General features: G+C 43.1%; 1 long non-coding RNA gene and 1 other non-coding gene across 4 annotated transcripts; both read right to left on the reverse strand.

Moving 5' to 3' along the window:
* Positions 1 to 3,851: 3,851 nt before the first annotated feature.
* LOC126035856 (uncharacterized) lies at positions 3,852 to 8,567 on the reverse strand. 3 transcript variants are annotated; one of them, XR_007505049.1, is made up of 5 exons: positions 8,425 to 8,567; positions 7,533 to 7,603; positions 6,555 to 6,765; positions 4,478 to 4,768; positions 3,852 to 4,039 (listed from the first exon to the last, which is right to left on the reverse strand). It is a non-coding gene; the product is annotated as an uncharacterized LOC126035856 (long non-coding RNA). The 3 variants fall into 3 exon arrangements; XR_007505051.1 differs by having other exon boundaries at positions 4,462 to 4,768; XR_007505050.1 differs by having other exon boundaries at positions 4,478 to 4,750; positions 6,551 to 6,765.
* On the reverse strand, positions 7,251 to 7,382 carry LOC126036642 (small nucleolar RNA SNORA13). Its single transcript, XR_007505199.1, has one exon. It is a non-coding gene; the product is annotated as a small nucleolar RNA SNORA13 (small nucleolar RNA).
* Positions 8,568 to 13,538: the final 4,971 nt, after the last annotated feature.

The raw sequence follows: 13,538 nt of genomic DNA on the forward strand, positions 1-13,538 counted from the left end.
ATTTCAGTTAGTGGTCTTCTGTCCAATGAGACTATGTAGGAAGCAGGTTTTAGCAAGTCTAATGCTCAGTGTGGCAGTTTTATATCTGCAAAAGAAAGACTAAGCCTAACACCTGTATTACATGTTAAGTGTCAGTGCCAGAACAAAGGAAAACTTGGACAAGGACACTAGTATCAGCTAATAGTACAGAAAAATAAACTACTGCCATATGCAAGCCTCCTTTTCCTTTAGGCTTCTTCTCCTCAGTCACTTGAGGAAAGGTACCTTTTTTTGTGACCGTGTTATTTTTGTGTGAGAGAGACCTACAAGTGATGAATCACTGAAAGCTCTTACTGTGTCACAGCTATGTTCTGTAGCCCTAAACCGGCCTTACAACATCTCTTGAGTGGCTGGCCTCTTCGAGCTCTGAGCTACACCTTGCCCTTTGCACTGTTGCTACCCTTCCCTGGCTTTCTTGGGACTTTCACTGCCTAGAGGCAGTTATGTTTTCAAACCTGGAGTTTGGATGTCAGTCCATAGTCCTTGTACCTCCTGATGAGTCAGGCAAAAACCAGGAGATGTATAACCGTGTCAGGCAAAGATTACCCTGGGGTTGGATGCCATACAGACGTGTCCTCACATGGACAAAGGACTGATATTGGAGATATTCTCATCCTAATTCTGCTTCTAGTCTGCTGAACTGATCTCAGGCCAACAATTTTAACTTTGTGCCTCTGCATTTACCTCTTCTGAGACTTCTGTAAGTGCTAATAATACGTAAGTTACGGAACTCGCTCACTAATTAGCAACACCGACAACACAGACATACCTCTTTGCAAAACATGTATTTTTTACAAAAAAGAGGGCTTGCTAACCACACCGCAAAAGCATTTTTTTATAGCCCATATTGGTCCCTGTGCTTGTTAGCTGCTGTTTTCTTTCATTAAGAGCTAACCTTGACCTGCGGTTTTCTACAATGCACTTCTTACCCATCTACCTAATCTTGCAACTTGTATTCTAATTGAGCTCATTATATTCGAAGATGTTAGTTGGGAAAAAAAAAATCACTACCATTTAAGTTGCCAAATTAATCATCTTTATACAGGTGTATATTGAACTGAATAGATAGCACATTTTCTTTGGGGAAAGCCTGTTTAATTCAAAGCTCCCTAGAAAGAGGTTTAAAAACAACATACATAAACATACCGATGTGATGCTTATGTTCTATGTACATTAAGTATTCATGAAGCAACTGTGTGCTTTATTTTAAATTGAGTTTGATAGATGGCTGTGTCAATACTTGTGTCCAGGTTATTTAAAAGTCAAGTAAAACTTGAATTTTTAGGGCATTCCATGGTTGCCTGTGTGTCTTATTTACATTACACAAAGGAGCAAAGCCTTCAGAAACACAGATTCATTTGACAGCACCATCTGGTAAAAACAGGTGTCATACCAATTAAAATCCACTTGAGGATACTGCTTCTTCAGATTAAGTATTTCTCCTGGTAACAGAAAGTTGCCAGCCTAAGTTTTATACTTCCAGTGCATATCCATACTACAGTTTCCTTTCTTACCTAAACATCACCAGAAAAGAACAGCAGAGTACACAAGCTGTCAAAACCAAACATACAGATGCAAAGCCAGTGTGGCACATGCGCTCTCCTTAATGTGCCTGTTTTAATTTCTCTCCTGTTATTTGTCTCCTGGATAGGAGTTGCAGTGGGTTGCCCTTGGCTGGATGCCAGGTACCCACCAAGCTGCCCTGTCACTCCCCTGCTCAGCAGGACAGTGGGGGAGAGGAAATAAGATGGAAAAAAGAACTGTGGGTCAAAATAAAGGCAGTTTAATAAAGCAAAAGCTATGCACAGAAGGAAAGGAAACCAAGATTTATTCCCTACTTCCCATCAGCAGCTGATATCCAGCCACTTCCTGGGAAGCAGGGCTTCAGTATACCTACCAGTTGCTCGAGAAGACAAATGTCATAATAACAAATGCCCCCCGCTCCCTGCTTAGCTTTTATTGCTGAGCAGACACCATATGGTATGGAATATCCCTTTGGTCAGTTTGGGTCAGCTGTCCCAGCTGTGTCCCCTCCCAAGATCTCACGCACCCCCAGCCTGTTGGAGAAGGGGCAACGTTGGAGAGACAGCTCTGATGCAGTAGCCAAAACACTGGTGTGATATCAACACCTTTCTAGCTACCAACGCAGAGCACAGCACAGCACTATGAGGGCTGCTACAGGGAAAACTAACTCCATCTCAGCCAGACCCAATACAAAAGTGAAGAAAACCACTGCCCTCCCAGCTGGTCACCAATTAAATGATACACCTTACTCAATGTTAAAATTTCAAAAATAGCTAGGACTATGCAGTTATTTCCTCAGTGAGAATATCAGAATGTAATTGACATTCTTCATAAAATACTACAGTTTTATTTACTACAAATGAGCCCCTTTGCTAGGGAAAAGAGGTAACAATTTGACATTCAAGAATGCCTCCACAGGTCATCCACCGATAGACTGTTTTAATTTAATAGAGCTAGCCTTAGTCCACTCAGATGCAGTGTGCTAAAAGGTTAAAGAGAAATCTGGAACAAGCCAATTTTCTTTCTGTGCATATCTCTCAAAGAGTTCTGATTTGCAGCCTTTAATACAAAGCACTCTTCCACAGAGCACTGGAGGCAAATAACAGAAAGGAGGGTTGGTGCAACACCAAGACAGCCAGTACAAAAAGCTTTGTTCTCTTGCTCCCCTAGACCACCTTAAGAATCTGTCCTCCTTTCTACTTTTTAATACTGTAAACTTCAACAGTCTTGTCAGACATTTTGTTCATGTAAAACAGAGGAAGGGGAAAAAAAATAGTTAAGAAGTCTTGGAGGTTTTTTTTCAAGGGTACAGTCCAGTTAGCAACTCATAAAAACTAAAAGGCAGTCCTAATGCTTAACACCACACTTAATGTTCACCAGCATTACTATTTTAGTAATCAGTGCCCCTTACACGCACCTATTCCTCCCTCTACCTCATATTTTCTTTATTCTATGCTATGAAGCAGGTATTACACAGTGAAGCTTAAGATTCTAAAATTTTTCTTGTTGAAAGGGAATTAGCATTTTAGACAGCAGTCATTAAAACTTGGCATTAGCTGTCGCTGTCAAGAGTTTAAAAAAAAAAAAAGAAGTCTTAAAAGCTATTCCTGCCAGTCTTGCACTTTAAGAACAAAGACCCGTGAGCAAAACTCCTGAACAGATGGTATCTTCAGGGAATATAATCCCTAACAGAAACCCTAAACTTTCAAGTGTATCCAATAATTACATGTTGGATCACTAAAATTTAATTACTCTTGTCTAAACCTTCTTCCCTCTCTACAACCCAAAAACTAACTTATGCTTAGACTCTATGTTAATAATTTACTTACATTCAGTACTGAAAAATCAGACATTGCAAGATACGTAATTCCAGCCTTTGCTCTTCTGATAAAATTATCGTAAGTCTTCCTGAAAAAAAACAACCAGGAATTCCAGTTGTTATCCCTACAGTATTTCACTCCAAGTTTAGTTGAAGTACTGTATTATGCAGCTGATTAAGGTAATAATAAACCAAACTTGCAGTTTTCCATGTTGGAGAGTTTCCCGTTATTTTTAAACACAGGTTTGCTGAATTTTTCATTTCTACCTTTCCCCACTACAATACAAATCTCAGCTAACTCAATCTCCGAGAACTACAGAAGACCCTGGTTTCAGTGATGACCTCCCACCCACTTAATAGCTCCTAGGTTTTATTTAGTCCAAAGGGGTGAATTGGTATCCCCAAAACAACGTAGAGGAACTCAGAACTGTCAGAAGCAACTGCTGTTATAGCTTGCGAAAGACAGAAATTCTTAGAACAAACATAAATCTTTATTTTTTGTCTACATAAACATTACCAGATACTGCCCCAATACAGTTAGAAGCACCTTGTGCTACTACATGCAGCCTTAACATTTCATCTTTTTAACAGTTTGTTTCTTATGGAGTGGTCCTGCAGAGATTCCCATTGGTCTCAGGCTTGTTATAACAATTCTTCCTTAAGGAAAAAAGTAAACACAATGTGAGGTTGGACACATGTAGCACACAGCTGTCTGCAGTAACATCCTCTAGATTCCTGAGACTGGCACAAAGTTACAACAATCAGCTTCCCCCCCCTCATCCCTTTGGAAAAATGTTAAAAGCCAAAGTCTGAAAAACTAATTTTTCAAGAGCTTACATGCAAGAGAGGCTCTTTGCCCATCTAAGCAAGGTTTCAGATTCTAACTACAAGTTGGTGGCAGTACTAACACTTTCTAGCTGGTGGGAATCAATAGTAAGTTTTGTAGTAGTAGCTTATGTATAAAGCACAGATGTGTGTGCAACAGTTTAAGAGAATAGTAAGCCAATAATATAAAGACGAGATTAGTAATTTTATGTTGAAAAACAAGTAGTGGCCCTGTTATTAGATACATTACTCACAGTGGATTACACATACATTTCTCTTCCCAGTGTCTGGCAGGTTCATATAAAGGGTGCCCATCCTTCTCTTCAGCCTTGCAAAAAACCCCCAGTGCCTATGGTGCAGAAGGTCTGGGATAGATTTCACTAGTTCATTTTTTATCGACAGCACTGGTAAAGCAATAACTGCATCAGTGTTTTTGATGTTGCTCAACCAGATTTTCACATTTCAATGCATGAACCTTTCCGATTCTAGTATTTTCAAGGGCACTGTGATGAACTTGAAGGAATTTCATCACTTCACAGAAGACTTCTGTTACATTCTTTCCTGCAAGAAAACCAACAGTGATGTAGCGGATCTTGCATCACTCACATTGACTTTTCTATGAACATGTGCGTATTCATGCAAAATACTGAACCATCTTCAGTTTAATTTTTCCCCAAAAGTTACTTAAGTAATTTCTCATCAGGAAATAGCATATATTCTTGAAACAAATCCAGATCAACCAGTCTGGTAGCAGCTGAGAAATCACTTTCTGAATCTGTCTTCAGCATGGCCAACTAGTGGATCACAAACTTCCTTCAGAACTTGACAGAGCTCAGTTTGCACAGCTTCGCTTAAGAATTTGTCATGTTGTCTCGGGAACAGCTGCCAAATAATCAGTCTGCTTTCCCAGAGCTGCAATCACATTTTGAAAGCTGCTCCTGCAAACACCACACAATTATAGAATCTATATAGTTTGTACAGTATTATGGATTACTAGCACAGTGAAAAAAGAATAAAAAAAGAAGGCAACAAAACTGTTTATTGTTCAAAAGAGCGAGTAATCCGAAAGATTCATTAATGGGTGCCAAATGCCACCCCAATTCTTCCTAAAACTTCTCCATAACTGTTATCTCTTCCAAGTGTTCTTGAACAGTATTTATAGTTTTTCCATGGAAATACCACTGTGCAGCACTCTGCCTCAGTACCGTCCTCTTCACTATGTCTCTAGGAGAGCTGGATGCATCAGTGAAACAAAAACAATAACACAAACAAATATGCAAAAGACATTTTTGATTCTTTGTGTCCTAGAACATAATGCATAATGAAGTTTAAGGAGGCACAACTGCACAAGATGTGCAAGCAGGACATCTTTTATTGGTTTCTACTCCATTCAATCTACCTTTCATCACTGCTGTACTTTCCTATGTCTGAGCAACTAGCCCATTTACAGTCATAAAAGTCAGCTGCTGCTGCTAAAAAAAAACCTCCAGCATTTTTTTCTTTCACCAGGTAGCACACGTATTCAATGGGAACAACACGCTGTAGCATGTGGTGTAATATTGTGACCCTTTCTAATTTACAAGACAATCAGTAATTTCTTCAGTTACTTAAAACTTAAGTTTGCACTCTGAATTTCACCTTCAATATAATTGACTCAGCTCTAATACTTAATAGGCTGTCAGTAAGCTGTCAAATAGTTTACTCAGTATGGTTTGCATCCCCTGAAATGCAGGTATGACAATGATTTCTCTGTACTGGATCATTCTTAGATCACATTTCCAATATTGACCAAGAAGGTCCTGGCTTCAAAGACTTCGATTATTTGTCATGCCCTTGGGTATGTAGGTTACACAAACCACAGTTTCAGCACGGAAGATATCTTTCATAATACACGCAATTTTTATTAGTGTCTTGTTTGTACCACTGAATTTCATGCTGACTTGCACTACTCAACCTTTCAATAGTGTTGACTTTTCCAAGACCCTACAGTGAAACAGCATATTGCATATAAGATTCCGAGCTGTCACATTTCAGCAGTCTTTGATTCAGTCATTGTATTCTGAACTGCTCCACAGTATCACCCCCAAAAACCAAACATAGAAAAGCACAGACGCCTCTGGGACACACTGGCAGCCATGCACTGCTTTTAATAAGCCATTCACACCAAACCTTTTACTTTGCTTTTGTTGATGAGAACATTGTCATCAGGCTGATCTCACTCTCAATGTTTCATTTCCAATTTCTGCTCTAAAGTCATTCTACCAAACTTCTTTTTTCAACTGAAAGTCTGCTTCATTGTAAGACAAGGCTGAGGGACACAGCTGCACATGAAATTATTGTTACTCACCTAATGAAGGAAGTTGCAGGACAGCTGGGCAATCAGTACTTTGTAACTTTTTCCTACATGCCCTTCTCCTGCTTAGAGGCTTTCTCCACATCGGGCTATCTCTGTGAGCTTCTGAACTTTTAGCAAAACACACTGGAACTCTGCAAGAACTGTTCATAGTGTTAAGCATTCTGGTAGGAACAGGCTCCACAGTCCCCAAGGTGAGAGCTGCCTGCAATAGCAATATTAAAGTATACTTTACATTTTCAAAAGTGTATCAAGGAAAGACTGTTCTTTGTACAGCAGAAGAGTAGAATACATTATTACCCAATATCAAACAGTCATGCAGAGATTCTCTTTATACCTTTCCAATACCAGACATAAATAACAAAAAGGTAAATGCACGAAGGCAAAACATGTTTTTTCCCCATTAAAGAAGATTTTAATCTTTTCTGTAGCTGAGTATGCTGAAGCTGTAGAGATCTTTTTGCAATAGAAAAACTAGAGGCCACTGCAGGAGTCTGAAATGTCATGTACTAATTACTTGCAGCACAGATGTAAGATCTTATCACAATAGACAGGAGAGCTAAACAATGCTAGAAGTGGCCATTATATTTTTAGGTTTTCCTCTTATAATAACTGTCAGATTCTTCATTTAAAAAGACTGAAGCACAAAGTCTACCATGTAACTGCTCCACCATACAATTTCTAGATTTTTTTTGTCCTTGCAAAAACAGGCAGGAGAAAGGTAAATAACCAGCTCCTTAAACAGTTTGAGCAAGAATTCCTGTTTGCCTTTTTTGACACCACATTCATTCTGGACAGGAATGAACAGGCAACACAAAGGCAAAAATTTAAGTATTAGAACTGATCACCTCTGCAAAATTAAATTAACAGCATATGAAAAAGATTAATTCATCAATAGGCAAATACCTAAGAATTCACAAGCAAGTAACGTTTTATACAGAGTAAGCATTTAATAAGAAAAACCAAGCACACCATGCTCTTGGGACATCTTGTGGTCATGCTGGTGCCTGCTCTGGCCACTGACAGACTTCCATTGCTTTCATCTGAAATAAAATGGAGAACACACGTTCACTTGGAAGAGTGACTGAGATACACAAACAGCACAAGGAGCCTAACAAGAAATACCTGAAATAGTTCCCTGATTTCCAAGAACAGACAGCAGACTCTATGTCCCCCCATCACCCTCAAAAAAAAAAAAAAGCCCCAATCATCCCTATCAGCACATTTTAAGATTAAGGGTTACTCTATTACACAAGTTCCCGTGGCCGCTACAGCAACCAGGAATTATGCAGAAACCCATCAACATTTCAGAAAGCCAGGCACCGGTGGCTGTGTACGATGGCCCCAGCCATCTTTCACACGTTACTAAAAAAGTGTTCCTTTAAAACAGGTGGTTCTTCTATCGAAGGATATGGCGCATTTAAGACCATGCACTGCTGGCCACATAGCAAAAGCGTGCCCCAAAGAATTCAGTATAAACCAACTACATAAAGCAACTAGAAAACTTGTTCTTCCAAAACGTGAGCTTTTGGAAAGGTCTCCCAAGCAGCAGTGAGAAGCCTACATAGCAGCCTTCAAAACTAGAAACTCCAGAGGATGAAGGACCACCGATTCACTCAATGCTTTGTTTCACGAAGACAAAATAAGGAGAGGGAAAGGAAAGGTCGTTCGCATGCTAAAGTGGCACGGCTGTTCCCCTCACAAACTGGCACTCCAGGCCCGGCCAAGCCCTCCCAGCTCCCGTGCCCGCGGCACCTCACAGAGCGGGGAGAGCAGCACTAGGCTTTTAGGGAGGACGTTTGAAGGCCTGCCGCCGACTCCCGTTCCCGGACCAGCCCGCCCCGCCCGCTACAGCCTGGCCTACCTCTTCAGCGAGCACCCTGACCCGGTCAGCCGCTGCCAGCAGAGACCCGACACGCTCTGGACCGTTAAGGCGCCCCGGCGGGCAAGTCCTCGGTCCGGCGACGGGCGGGCTCACCCGAGCCCCGCCGCGCGCGCCTGCCGGCCCCGCGCCCCCAACCGCCGCCCGCCCAACGGCCTCCGCGCGCGCCGAGGAAGAGACCAGCGACCCCTGCTGCTCCCCGCATGCCTCAAGAGGCATGAGCCAATGATCCCGCGGGGGGGGGGGGGGCGCGGACGCGGCACACGCCGTGAGCCAGCTCCTCCCGCAGCGCAGAAGAGCGTACCAGGTCGCCCACAGACGGGAGGCTACAACCTCCGTCCCTTCACCAGATGGAATTCCGAACAGCAGCAAGACGTCGAGGTCTGCGACAACACCGCCCCGAACCACCTGCGCGAACACGGCGATGGAAGCAGTCCGGGGAGAAGGGTCAGGGCGGGGCGGGGCCTGCGTGCACTGCACGCCGTGCACCGGCATGCGCAGTGCCGCCGCCAGGCCGTTGAGCGCGGGCGGGGAGCCGAGCGAGTGCCGCCTTCCTCTCGGCGCCGCCGCCGGCCGGAGCGTGAGGGAGCTGCCGCCCGCGGTGGGCGCTCGGTGCCCTGGGGCGGTGGCGCCGCGGGTTTTGGTGCTGAAGCGGCTGCGGTGGGAAGTTTACCCTTGTACCTGTTGTCCTGTGGCAAGGGGGCTGCCGTGTGTGCAGCGTGTTTACGCCAGCGAGCTGGGCGCGTTGTGGAGCTTTCGCCACTATGGCTTGTCTAAGCTGGGCCCCTGATGGTACGACTAAGCTGTCACAGAAAACGTCTGTCGTGCCTGAAGCTCTCACTCTGTTAAGGCTCCCTGCTGCAGGCACGGGGTCCTCCTGGGCAGCACTTTCTGGGGGACTTGCGGGGTGGGAGATGATCCGCATGCTCACAGGCCCCATTAGGTTTTGCTTCTGAGCACGCTGGGTCTGCATTTTTGCAGTAGCTCTTGTGAAAGGTGACGAGGTTGATAGTGAGACAGCTGCACGTAAGTGTCCTGATCTTGTGTTTTACTCATTTGTGATCATATTGGTAGTGTCCTGCTGTTTGCTTCCCAGCCCTGCATATTTTAACACTTGAACGCTGGCAGAGGCTCTGTTCTGAGTGCACAATTTCCAGATTTGCTGACCCTGTAAGTGGAGGCAGTACATACCATATTTGAAAGATTGTGAGAAGAGGGGAATAGAGCAGTTATGTACACCAGGAGGATAAACTGGGACCACGACTGGAGAAAAAGCAGAATGAGACTAGTACCAGCTGTAGAGAAACGTGAGACCTGCACAGCTCTCTTACCTGCCTTTCTTGCTCTGCTTGTTACAGCTGTTGTGGCCTGCCTGCTTCTTCTAGCTCCTCCTTACCTGGGAATAGCAGAGAGAGTGGTTACATCTGGTGTCCAGAAGGCACAGTTGCAAAGTCACTTCTGCAGGTCAGCCTGATGTGTGACATCTTCACTAAATTACAGGAGGTAATAAAAGGGCTGCCAAATGCCCAAGTGTTAGGGAAGAGGCATGATTCATTGCAGTCTTGGTAGTTGGGGGTGGGGGGAGATAAATGTAAGAAAAAGCTAAGGCACAAGCAGATGTCTCCACTTAGCTTCTGGAGAAGTGTACAGACTTGCAGGAGTGCAGGATTCTTCCTTTGATAATTTACGCTCAGTTTGCTTTACAGAAATTAGGTTTTTTGTCATTATGCTTAGGCATATCTCTAAAACAGATGGTGTATTAGTGCTCTGTTTAAGTTCATAGCAAAACTAACAAATTGTTAACATTAAGTTTAAGCAGTTGCACCCTCAGTAGCTTTGGATTGTCATTCAAAATTCTGTTTTCCACATAAAGAAGATTGTCTCAAGCATTGCCTCAAGCCTAACTTACACTTGCAGAAAGGTCAGCACTTTGAGTAAAGTGATACTTAACATACAGAAGTAACTGGTCTTGCAGAGGACGCTGATCAGATTGTTGCTGACAGTCAAGCTAGTAAATCTGGAGATCTGTTACCTATGTTGCTGATAAAGTCAAGTGATTTGCAGCTCAGGGACAGCTGCCTGGACAGAAGTTTAAGTCAAATGGAACTAGTTCAGATTTTGATTATGTAAGTGAAGAAGAAACCTTTAATGTTTGTGACATGTTATTTGTGCCTGGGGACACAGGAGAACTCGAATAGCTACGTGAGAAATCATTCTGTCTATAAAACACTAACTGATTATATGGAAAACTTGGTCATTTCAGGTGTCCCTAGATGTTACTGAATCATAGAATGTTTAGGGCTGGAAGAGACCACCTAGTCCAACTCTCCTGCCATGGGCAGGGACATCTTTCACTGGTTCAGGTTGCTCAAAGCGCCATCCAACCTGACCTTGAAAGTTTCCAGAGATGGGGCACCCACAGCTTCTCTGGGCAACCTGTTTCAGGGTCTCACTACCCTCACAGTAAAGAATTTCTTCTTTAAATCCAATCTAAACCTCTTCTCTTTTAGTTTAAAGCCATTACCCCATGTCCTGTGACTACAGGCCCTGGTAAGAAGCATCTCTACAATTTTTTTATAAGCTCCCTTTAAGTATTGAAAGGCCACAGTAAGGTGTCCCTAGAGCCTTTTTTCTCCAGACTGAACAACTGCAAGTGTCAGCCTTTCTTCCTAGCAGAGGTGTTCAGCCCTCTGACCATTTTCGTGGCCCTCCTCTGGACTCACTCTAACAGGTCCATGTCTTTCCTGTGCTGGAGGCCCCAGAGCTGGATGCAGTACTCCAGGTGTGTTCTCCCAAGAGTGGAGTAGAAAGGCAGAATCACCTCCCTCAACCTGCTGGCCACCCTTCTATTGATGCAGCCCAGGATACAATTGGCTTTCTGGGCAGCAAGTGTACATTGCCAGCTCATGTCCAGCTTTTCATCCACCACTGCCCCAGAGTCCTTCTCTGCTTTCAATCCCTTTATCCCCCAGCCTGTATTGATACATGGGGTTGCCCCAACCCAGGTGCAGGTCCTTGCACTTGGCCTTGTCAAACTTCATTAGGTTCATATGGGCCCACCCCCAAGCCTGTCAAGGTCCCTCTGAATGGCAACCATTACCTTAGGCCTATCAGCTTGGTGTCATCTGCAAACTTGCTGAAACAATCAGATACCATAAGAAAACAGTAACCAACATGATTTTCACATTAGGCATGGGTAAGGGGCATTGGTCACAAATGCTGTATTTCCTCTCCTTACTGAACAACATGCAAAACAGTGGTTCTGCATTGCTGAATATTTTTTTTTTTAAATCTGATTTAGTCCAATCAGGAATAGAACTTTTCTGAAAGTGGTAATATAACTCAAAAAGGAATGACTTCATGTCAGGCAATTCTGTGACCTCTACTCTAGACGATCACAGTGAATCTGAATTCCTAGTCTCAGAGTTGGTAATATTTTATTTGTTATAACTGTCCTCATGAAACCAGGACATGCTAAAATGATGGCATAATTAACAATAATTCTTAGTTATCTAGTGGATAAAAATGTCCCCTTGAGGTGGAAACAGATACCTTGCTGCCACATTTAAGTATCTAGGAGCTTTAACAGAAGGTGCTTGTGAATTGTGCTTTGGCAGGTTAAGACATTGCTGTCCCAGCAGTCTGCCTTGTTGTTCTGCCACAGATTACTGTACATGTTGCATGGTTAACAGAAGTGAGTTAGCTGCTCTGATACAAAGCCCTGCTGTAGTTTTCATAGCCTCTTACGGTGAATCTGAGCTAAACCACTGACCAGCGGCATGCAGTGGCTGAGGTCTTCCAGTCTGTCAACTTAGCCACAGGACACAAGAGGAGAACTTGACCCTGCAGTGACTGACAGAAAAGCTTACCTACCTAGTGAAAGACTTGAGACACAGCCTCTTTGGCTTTGAAGTTAATAGTGAGATATTATTTTCTGTTTGGTTTCCTAAAGATGTGATTAATAATTTAATCACTGAGATGATTTTGCTTTATGTCAATGATATTTTTTAAGCTGGTTTCAGCCAAATTTGTCAAAGGGCTAGAAAAATATTAAGTTCTTGAAGGTTTTGTGAAAAATCATTATCTGGCTAGCCAAAAGACTCACTAAGTGTTTCATGCACTGCTTGTCATCCCACCAAATCAGAAAGCATGGGAGGGAGCGGTGGTAGTGTCTACACTCACTGATGTATACTTCTCCACAATTTTCTTTTAAATCCATAAAGCCAACTTGTGAGTGGCACTGCAATCTTCCAGCAGTGAGGTGCCTGTGTCTCTAAGGAGGTATGGACAGGAGTTGTGTTTCCCAGCTCCACTGAGCTGCTTAGAACCCAGTACTGAAGTCAGTCTTACCAGCTACCTAAACTGAGATTTTTCTTTCTGTTTAAATATTGTTGAGCGCTTCTGAACATGCACAAAAGGCCTCTTCTTATCCGTGAAGTAATTTATCAGACCTGAGAATATTTCTGACAAGTTAGCACTGAAAGAGCCTATTTAGGCTTTTGATGACATTGACTTTAGTTCTAGAAAGTACTTCACAGCAGCAATGATCGCTTCATTCACTCTTATTTCCTATTTTCAAAGTACAATTCAACAGCTGGCAACTGACATCCTCCGATGAGTGCTTCCTCCCCACCCCCCCCACCCCCGGAAATGTCATGTCAAATTATGTTAGTTTCTTTACAAATTTACCGCTACATGCAAGGGAGAGTGAAGTTAATAATCTGACCCAATTCAATATTCAGTCTCACTCTGCAAGGACAGTGCAGTAGAAACAGTTCTGGCTCCCCATTCGTTTCACTAGTCATTGATTTCCTGGGACACTAATAAGTAGTCAAAATCTGAATCTGTAATAAACATCTTGTTTTGTTCCACTCTGTCAGGGTGTGTCCTTAGTTTTCCTGAGTGAATTCTGACACTAACTTGTAAGGGTATAATTCCCCTCTGTGCTTTCTCCAGCAAGAAAACCAGTTCCTGCCCTTCCTGGCTTGTGGTCTCTTGTTCCTGTTGCCAGCATCAATTAAGTGCTCCATGAGTTTTGTCAGTGCCAATATTTGTGGCAGCATGCCACAAAACAGGTCACTGAAACTATCAGGACT

Source organism: Accipiter gentilis, chromosome Z (genome assembly GCF_929443795.1).
Source record: "Accipiter gentilis chromosome Z, bAccGen1.1, whole genome shotgun sequence".
Classification (NCBI taxonomy): domain Eukaryota; kingdom Metazoa; phylum Chordata; class Aves; order Accipitriformes; family Accipitridae; genus Astur; species Astur gentilis.